This window comes from Oncorhynchus masou, chromosome 12 (assembly GCF_036934945.1).
Source record: "Oncorhynchus masou masou isolate Uvic2021 chromosome 12, UVic_Omas_1.1, whole genome shotgun sequence".
Taxonomy (NCBI): Eukaryota; Metazoa; Chordata; class Actinopteri; order Salmoniformes; family Salmonidae; genus Oncorhynchus; species Oncorhynchus masou.
The window spans coordinates 91320170-91330928 of NC_088223.1; positions in this window are offsets into that span (position 1 = coordinate 91320170).

Genomic DNA, 10759 nt, shown 5'->3' on the forward strand with positions numbered 1-10759 from the left:
CACAAAATGCACGCGCACACCACGCTCGGAGACAGGGCAATCTTACGGCACTCTAGACAGTAGACACCCTAATCTACAAGGCTTGGAACAGCCTCTTGGGGGGGGGGTTCCCCGACAGACAGATATGCAGGTGTCCGGTAAACTCATTCACATACCCCCCCTCGTCTTTCTCGTCGTTTAGGAAATGAAAGCCTCAACGTGGAAGCTCCTTCCGGATTGACCATACAGAATACACATGCTCTAACATCTTGTTTTGCTCCCCATAGACACTGGCAGTACTTTATTTCCTGTTAGTCCTCACTACTTTCTCTTCACTTAAAGATCTAGATGAGGGATTGGGAGGTGGAGGGATGCAGAATGTCGGATAGGGCTATTAAAAGCACTATTAAACTTCTATCCCATGATCCTCCTCTTTCCTCTCATCTTTGCCATTCTATCAATCAATGAAATGTATTTATTTACATCAACCGATGTGGCACAAAGTGCTGTACAGAAATCCCAGCCTGAAAACCCCCTAAACAGCAAGCAATGCAGATGTAGCAGCACGGATGTTCTGGTCCAAACCCCCTGTCGACAGATCACAAACATCCCCATGTGCAGTATCTTCACTAACTCCAAATAGACCTGTCGCCGTGGTCCAGAGGACAAAGAGTTCCATTCTTCCGAGGCAGAGAGAAACCAGAGGTGTGTGATTGGCCATGTTCTGCCCAATGGGGATTGGGGGTAAAAAAAAAAACTCTCTGTAAAGGTTGTCAGTCACCAAAAGAACTGTGTTTAAAATGAACTCCTTGATACACATTTACACAGATCTTGTTTGGACTCGGTTGAGAATAACTGGTAACTTGGTATTATCCTGTGCCATTCTCTGGCACCGAGAGCAGTTATTTTGTTTGTATGTAGCCTACCCAAAAGTCCAGTCAGTTAATCAACACAACAGCAGCCTGCAGAAGCTGTGAATGCGTAATGTGGTAATGTACAGTAACTGTCATTTTAATAGATGTGCAAACAATCCCTTGATACAATATGTGCTGTAATTTGTAATCTGGTAGTTTTGGCCAATGATTTACAGAGACTTCAGAAAGTAGTCATACCCCTGGACTTATTCCACAGTTTGTTGTGTTACAGCCTGAATTCAAAATTAATTAAATTAACTAAAAATATCTCACCCATCGACACACAATACCTCATAATGAAGCTGAAAACATGTTTTATACATTTAAAAAATATATATATACAGAAATATCTAATTTAGTAGTAAGTATTCATTTTTTATTTTACCTTTTTATTTATTAAGAACAAATTCTTGTTTAGAATGACGGCCTGGGAACAGTGGGTTAACTGCCTTGTTCAGGGGCAGAACGACAGATTTGTACCTTGTCAGCTCAGAGAATCCTGTAACCTTTCGGTTACTAGTCTAACCACTAGGCTACTAGGCCCTGAGTCAATCCTTTGTAGAAGCACCTTTGCTTGCGATTACAGTTGTAAGTCTTTCTGGGTAAGTCTCTAAGAGCTTGTCCACACCTGGATTGTACAATATTTTCCCAGTCTTCTTGTCAAAATTATTCAAGCTCTGTAAAATAGTTGTTGATCATTGCTGAACAACCATTTGCCAAAGATTTCCAAGTAGATTTAAGTCCAAACTGTTACTTGGCCACTCAGGAACATTCACTGTCTTCTTGGTAACCAACTCCAGCGTCGATTTGTCCTTGTGTTTTAAGTTATTGCCCTGCTGAAAGGTGAACTCATCTTCCAGTGTCTGGTGGAAAGCGGATTGAACCAGGTTTTCCTCTAGGATTTTGCCTGTGCTTAGCTCCATTCTGTTTCTTTTTTTATCCTGAAAAACTCCCAAGCTCCATTTATCCTTAAAGATTACAAGTATACCCATAACATGATGTAGCCACCACTATGCACACGACAAACAGATCACCAACCATTTCGAATCCCACCGTACCTTCTCTGCTATGCAATCTGGTTTCAGAGCTGGTCATGGGTGCACCTCAGCCACGCTCAAGGTTCTAAACGACATCATAACCTCCATCGATAAGAGACAACTCTGTGCAGCTGTATTCATCGACCTGGCCAAGGCTTTCGACTCTGTCAATCACCACATTCTTATCGGCAGACTCAACAACCTTTGTTTCTCAAATGACTGCCTCGCCAACTACTTATCTGATAGAGTTCAGTGTGTCAAATCGGAGGGCCTGTTGTCCAGACCTCTGGCAGTCTATATGGGGGTGCCACAGAGTTCAATTCTCGGGTCGACTCTCTTCTCTGTATACATCAATGATGTTGCTCTCGCTGCTGGGGATTCTCTGATCCACCTCTACGCAGACAACACGATTGTGCGTACTTCTGGCCCTTCTTTGGACACTGTGTTAACTAACCTCCAGATGAGCTTCAATGCCATACAGCACTCCTTCCGTGGCCTCCAACTGCTCTTAAACGCTAATAAAACTAAATGCATGCTCTTCAAACCAATCGCTGCCCGCACCTGCTCGCCCGTCCAGCATCACAACTCTGGACGGTTCTGACTTAGAATGAATATGTGGACAACAACAAATACCTAGGTGTCTGGTTAGACTGTAAACTCTCCTTCCAGACTCACATTAAACATCTCCAATCCAAAATTAAATCTAGAATCAACTTCCTATTTCGCAACAAAGCCTCCTTCACTCATGCTGCCAAACATACCCTCGTAAAACTGACCATCCTACTGATCCTTGACTTCGGCGATGTCATTTACAAAATAGCCTCCAACACTCTACTCAGCAAACTGGATGCAGTCTATCACAGTGACATCCATTTTATCACCAAAGCCCCATATACCACCCACCACTGTGACCTGCATGCTCTCGTTGGCTGGCCCTCGCTTCATATTCGTTGCCAAACCCACTGGCCCCAGGTATCTATAAGACTTTGCTAGGTAAAGCCCCACCTTATCTCAGCTCAATGGTCACCATAGTAGCACCCACCTAGAGCACGCGCTCCAGCAGGTATATTTCACTGGTCACCATAGTAACACCCACCTATAGCACGCGCTCCAGCAGGTATATTTCACTGGTCACCATAGTAACACCCACCTATAGCACGCGCTCCAGCAGGTATATTTCACTGGTCACCATAGTAACACCCACCCGTAGCACACGCTCCAGCAGGTATATTTCACTGGTCACCATAGTAACACCCACCTATAGTACACACTCCAGCAGGTATATTTCACTGGTCACCATAGTAACACCCACCTATAGCACACGCTCCAGCAGGTATATTTCACTGGTCACCATAGTAACACCCACCTATAGCAAGCGCTCCAGCAGGTATATCTCACTGGTCACCATAGTAACACCCACCTATAGCACGCGCTCCAGCAGGTATATCTCACTGGTCACCATAGTAACACCCACCTATAGCAGACGCTCCAGCAGGTATATTTCACTGGTCACCATAGTAACACCCACCTATAGCACACGCTCCAGCAGGTATATTTCACTGGTCACCATAGTAACACCCACCTATAGCAAGCGCTCCAGCAGGTATATTTCACTGGTCACCATAGTAACACCCACCTATAGCACGCGCTCCAGCAGGTATATCTCACTGGTCACCATAGTAACACCCACCTATAGCACGCGCTCCAGCAGGTATATCTCACTGGTCACCATAGTAACACCCACCTATAGCACGCGCTCCAGCAGGTATATCTCACTGGTCACCATAGTAACACCCACCTATAGCACGCGCTCCAGCAGGTATATCTCACTGGTCACCATAGTAACACCCACCTATAGCACGCGCTCCAGCAGGTATATTTCACTGGTCACTATAGTAACACCCACCTATAGCAAGCGCTCCAGCAGGTATATCTCACTGGTCACCATAGTAGCACCCACCCGTAGCACGCGCTCCAGCAGGTATATTTCACTCGTCACCATAGTAGCACCCACCCGTAGCACGCGCTCCAGCAGGTATATTTCACTGGTCACCATAGTAACACCCACCTATAGCACACGCTCCAGCAGGTATATTTCACTGGTCACCATAGTAACACCCACCTATAGCAAGCGCTCCAGCAGGTATATCTCACTGGTCACCATAGTAACACCCACCTATAGCACGCGCTCCAGCAGGTATATCTCACTGGTCACCATAGTAACACCCACCTATAGCAGACGCTCCAGCAGGTATATTTCACTGGTCACCATAGTAACACCCACCTATAGCACACGCTCCAGCAGGTATATTTCACTGGTCACCATAGTAACACCCACCTATAGCAAGCGCTCCAGCAGGTATATTTCACTGGTCACCATAGTAACACCCACCTATAGCACGCGCTCCAGCAGGTATATCTCACTGGTCACCATAGTAACACCCACCTATAGCACGCGCTCCCAGCAGGTATATCTCACTGGTCACCATAGTAACACCCACCTATAGCACGCGCTCCAGCAGGTATATTTCACTGGTCACCATAGTAACACCCACCTATAGCAAGCGCTCCAGCAGGTATATCTCACTGGTCACCATAGTAACACCCACCTATAGCACGCGCTCCAGCAGGTATATCTCACTGGTCACCATAGTAGCACCCACCCGTAGCACGCGCTCCAGCAGGTATATTTCACTCGTCACCATAGTAGCACCCACCCGTAGCACGCGCTCCAGCAGGTATATCTCACTGGTCACCATAGTAACACCCACCTATAGCACGCGCTCCAGCAAGTATATCTCACTGGTCACCATAGTGACACCCACCTATAGCACGCGCTCCAGCAGGTATATCTCACTGGTCACCATAGTAACACCCACCTATAGCACGCGCTCCAGCAGGTATATCTCACTGGTCACCATAGTAACACCCACCTATAGCACGTGCTCCAGCAAGTATATCTCACTGGTCACCATAGTAGCACCCACCCGTAGCACGCGCTCCAGCAGGTATATCTCACTGGTCACCATAGTAACACCCACCTATAGCACGCGCTCCAGCAGGTATATCTCACTGGTCACCATAGTAACACCCACCTATAGCACGTGCTCCAGCAAGTATATCTCACTGGTCACCATAGTAACACCCACCTATAGCACGCGCTCCAGCAGGTATATCTCACTGGTCACCATAGTAACACCCACCCGTAGCACGCGCTCCAGCAGGTATATCTCACTGGTCACCATAGTAACACCCACCTATAGCACGCGCTCCAGCAGGTATATTTCACTGGTCACCATAGTAACACCCACCTATAGCACGCGCTCCAGCAAGTATATTTCACTGGTCACCATAGTAACACCCACCTATAGCACGTGCTCCAGCAGGTATATCTCACTGGTCACCATAGTAACACCCACCTATAGCACGTGCTCCAGCAGGTATATTTCACTGGTCATCCCCAAAGCCGCCTTTCCTGCTGCCAATGACTGGAATGAATTGCGAAAATCACTGAAGCTGGAGTCTCATATCTCCCTCACTAACTTTAAGCATCAGCTGTCAGAGCAGCTCACAGATCACTGCACCTGTGCATAGCCCATCTGTAAATCGCCCATCCAACTAACTCATCCTCATACTGTTATTTTTTTTATATTTTCTCCTTTGCACCCCAGTATCTCTACTTGCACATTCATCTTATGCACATCTGTCACTCCAGTGTTTAATTGCTAAATGGTAAATATTTCACCGCCATGGCCTATTTATTGCCTTTACCTCCCTTATCTTACCTCATCTGCACACACTGTATATAGACTTTTTTTCTACTGTATTATTGACTGTATGTTTGTTTTAGTGTAACTGTGTTGTTGTTTGTGTTGCACTGCTTTGATTTATCTTGGCCAGGTCGTAGTTGTAAATGTGAACTTGTTCTCAACGAGCCTAACTGGTTAAATAAGAAATGCTTGAAAATATGAGGAATGGTACTCAGTAATGTGTTGTATTGGATTTGCCCCAAACATAACACTTTAACTTCAGGACAAAAACGTAATTGCTTTGACACATTTTTTGCAGTATTACTTTAGTGCCGTGTTCCAAACAGGGTGCATGTTTTGGATATTTTTTATTCTGTATAGACTTCCTTCTTTTAGTATTTTATTCTGGAATAACTACAATGTTGTTGATCCATCCTCAGTTTTCTCCTATCACAACCATTAAACTCTATAACTGCTTTAAAAATCACCATTAGCCTCATGGTGAAATCTCTCAGCGGTTTCCTTCCTCTCCGGCAACTGAGTTGGGAAGGACGCCTGTATCTTTGTGATGACTGGGTGTATTAATACAACATCTAAAGCCTGATTAATAACTTCCCCATGCTCAAAGGGATATTCAGTGTCTGCTTTTTTATTTTACCCATCTACCAATAGGTGCCCTTCTTTACGAGGCATTGGAAATTCAAATCACTGCTTGATTGAGGGACCTGTGGGGTACAGAGATGAGATAATCTAGAAATCATGTTAACCCCTTAGACTTGATGTCTGCGCTCCCGCGGTAATCTAATAAGCATAATAAAAACATCCCCGTCAAACTGTATAAACAAAGGATTTCTGGGTTTTTTGTTCGGCCTGCGTCTCAATCCAACGCATTCACCAATGGCGGACCTCTGCATCTGCGGTGGAAGGTGGACTAGCTACAGAAATCGGTCTTTTCACAAAACTGTCTGTAGCTTCTGAACAGTGTGGCCTACAAAACTAATATGATCACTCTGGAAAGATGAGACTCTCACAAGACTCTATGACGCCTAAAAGCCTGGCATGAAGGTATTCTTGTATGAAGGTATTCTTGTATGAAGGTAGCTTGGTATGACGGTAGCCTGGTATGAAGGTAGCCTGGTATGAAGGTGGCCTGGTATGAAGGTATTCTTGTATGAAGGTAGCCTGGTATGAAGGTATTCTTGTATGAAGGTATTCTTGTATGAAGGTAGCCTTGTATGAAGGTAGCCTGGTATGAAGGTATTCTTGTATGAAGGTATTCTTGTATGAAGGTAGCCTGGTACTGAAGGTAACCTGGTATGAAGGTAGCCTGTTATGAAGGTATTCTTGTATGAAGATAGCCTGGTATGAAGGTATTCTTGTATGGAGGTAGCCTGGTATGAAGGTAGCTTGGTATGAAGTTATTCTTGTATGAAGGTATTCTTGTATGAAGGTAGCCTGGTACTGAAGGTAGCTTGGTGTGAAGGTATTCTTGTATGAAGGTAGCCTGGTACTGAAGGTAGCTTGGTATGAAGGTAGCCTGGTATGAAGGTAGCCTGGTATGAAGGTATATGAAGGTATTCTTGTATGAAGGTATTCTTGCATGAAAGTAGCCTTGTTCTGAAGGTAGCTTGGTATGAAGGTATTCTTGTATGAAGGTAGCCTGGTATGAAGGTATTCTTGTATAAAGGTATTCTTGTATGAAGGTATTCTTGTATGAAGGTAGCTTGGTATGAAGGTAGCCTGGTATGAAGGTATTCTTGTATGAAGGTAGCCTGGTATGAAAGTAGCCTGGTATGAAGGTATTCTTGTATGAAGGTAGCCTGGTGTGAAGGTATTCTTGTATGAAGGTATTCTTGCATGAAAGTAGCCTTGTTCTGAAGGTAGCTTGGTATGAAGGTATTCTTGTAAGAAGGTATTCTTGTATGAAGGTAGCCTGGTATGAAGGTATTCTTGTATAAAGGTATTCTTGTATGAAGGTATTCTTGTATGAAGGTAGCCTGGTAATGAAGGTAGCTTGGTATGAAGGTATTCTTGTATGAAGGTAGCCTGGTGTGAAGGTATTCTTGTATGAAGGTAGCCTGGTATGAAGGTATTCTTGTATGAAGGTAGCCTGGTATGAAGGTATTATTGTATGAAGTTAGCCTGGTACTGAAGGTAGCTTGGTATGAAGGTATTCTTGTATGAAGGTAGCCTGGTACTGAAGGTAGCTTGGTATGAAGGTAGCTTGGTATGAAGGTAGCTTGGTATGAAGGTAGCCTGTTATGAAGGTAGCCTGGTATGAAGGTATATGAAGGTATTCTTGTATGAAGGTATTCTTGTTCTAAAGTAGCCTTGTACTGAAGGTAGCTTGGTATGAAGGTATTCTTGTATGAAGGTATTCTTGTATGAAGCTATTCTTGTATGAAGGTATTCTTGTATGAAGGCAGCCAGGTATGAAGGTATTCTTGTATGAAGGTATTCTTGTATGAAGCTATTCTTGTATGAAGGTATTCTTGTATGAAGGTAGCCTGGTAGGAAGGTAGCCTGGTATGAAGGTATTCTTGTATGAAGGTAGCCTGGTATGAAGGTAGCCTGGTATGAAGGTATTCTTGTATAAAGGTATTCTTGTATGAAGATATGAAGGTAGATTGGTATGATGGTAGATTGGTATGATGGTAGATTGGTATGACGGTAGATTGGTATGATGGTAGATTGGTATGACGGTAGATTGGTATGATGGTAGATTGGTATGACGGTAGATTGGAAGTGTATATATGGAAGTTGTTTAGTGCAAAAAACTATGGGTTTATATATGAGTAAACAAAAACTCATTTTGATCTCTCTTATATCTCTCAGTGACAGGACAGACTTTTAAACAAACTTCATTGTGTTTCTACGAGCTTATAGCAATAACTCTTTAGGATTAAAACACTGTTATTGCACACAATGCAACTCCTTGTGACTTGCTAAGCACCTGTTTACTCCTGAATGGATTTAGACTTGGCAATAACAAAGGGGTTGAATACTTATCGACTCAAGGCATGTCAGATTTTCCATTTTTAATGAATTTGTTAAAAATGTCTAAAAACATAATTGCACTTTGACATGATGGGGTATTGTGTGTAGGCCAGTGACAAAACAAAATCTAAATGTAATAACTTTTAAATTCAGGCTGTAGCACAACAAAATGTGGAAAAAGTAAAACTGGCGTAAATACTTTCTGAAGGCCCCGTTGGTAGTATAATGTTGGAGATGATGATACTATCTGTCTGCCGAGTAAGGCAGTCGGTGTGATGTTGATATCTGTCTGCCGAGTAAGGCAGTCGGTGTGATGTTGATATCTGTCTGCCGAGTAAGGCAGTCGGTGTGATGTTGATATCTGTCTGCCGAGTAAGGCAGTCGGTGTGATGTTGATATCTGTCTGCCGAGTAAGGCAGTCGGTGTGATGTTGATATCTGTCTGCCGAGTAAGGCAGTCGGTGTGATGATACTATCTGTCTGCCGAGGAAGGCAGTCGGTGTGATGTTACTATCTGTCTGCCGAGTAAGGCAGTCGGTGTGATGTTACTATCTGTCTGCCGAGTAAGGCAATCGGTGTGATGTTACTATCTGTCTGCCGAGTAAGGCAGTCGGTGTGATGTTACTATCTGTCTGCCGAGTAAGGCAGTCGGTGTGATGTTGATATCTGTCTGCCGAGTAAGGCAATCGGTGTGATGTTACTATCTGTCTGCCGAGTAAGGCAGTCGGTGTAATGTTGATATCTGTCTGCCGAGTAAGGCAATCGGTGTGATGTTACTATCTGTCTGCCGAGTAAGGCAGTCGGTGTGATGTTGATATCTGTCTGCCGAGTAAGGCAGTCGGTGTGATGTTGATATCTGTCTGCCGAGTAAGGCAGTCGGTGTGATGTTGATATCTGTCTGCCGAGTAAGGCAGTCGGTGTGATGTTACTATCTGTCTGCCGAATAAGGCAGTCGGTGTGATGTTGATATCTGTCTGCCGAGGAAGGCAGTCGGTGTGATGTTACTATCTGTCTGCCGAGTAAGGCAGTCGGTGTGATGTTGATATCTGTCTGCTGAGGAAGGCAGTCGGTGTGATGTTACTATCTGTCTGCCGAGTAAGGCAGTCGGTGTGATGTTGATATCTGTCTGCCGGGGAAGGCAGTCGGTGTGATGTTACTATCTGTCTGCCGAATAAGGCAGTCGGTGTGATGTTGATATCTGTCTGCCGAGTAAGGCAGTCGGTGTGATGTTACTATCTTTCTGCCGAGTAAGGCAGTCGGTGTGATTTTGTTATCTGTCTGCCGAGTAAGGCAGTCGGTGTGATGTTGATATCTGTCTGCCAAGTAAGGCAGTCGGTGTGATGTTGATATCTGTCTGCCGAGTAAGGCAGTCGGTGTGATGTTGATATCTGTCTGCAGAGTAAGGCAGTCGGTGTGATGTTACTATCTTTCTGCCGAGTAAGGCAGTCGGTGTGATTTTGTTATCTGTCTGCCGAGTAAGGCAGTCGGTGTGATGTTGATATCTGTCTGCCGAGTAAGGCAGTCGGTGTGATGTTGACAGCAGAGGAACATAACCCTTTTGTTAGCAGCTACAGTACTGTTGGAGTCGTTACTATACAACAGCCTTGTGTTTATGCAGATAGGGATCTAAAGGAAGCAATCGAAAAAGGGCCAAAGGTTGACTTCCCCTCCCATGAAAGTCAGGGAAGATTTAAGGTTGACTTCCCCTCATGAAAGTCAGGGAAGATTTAAGCAGATCAGAGACCTGCTGGCACACACAGAGGGGTGAGTACACCCCTTTAAAACACATGGGACCTGTAATAGAGGCCCCTATTGGAGACCTAGGCTGTTCATCACAGCACCTTGGTGCTATTGGCTATTCTTGCCATACAAAATACTACACTGAAACTCTCAGATACAAGGGCCCAGTCCTTAACACACTGCAGAAATAGATTTCAACTACATATTTGTAGGGATTCTCTTGTACGGAATGGACTCATTTTGGATTCTCTCTCTCTCTGACGGGATGTGAAATATTAGGTTACCATGGTAACATGTCAGAGTGTTCATATCTTCCTGTGTGATGGTAATGGGGTTACCTTGGT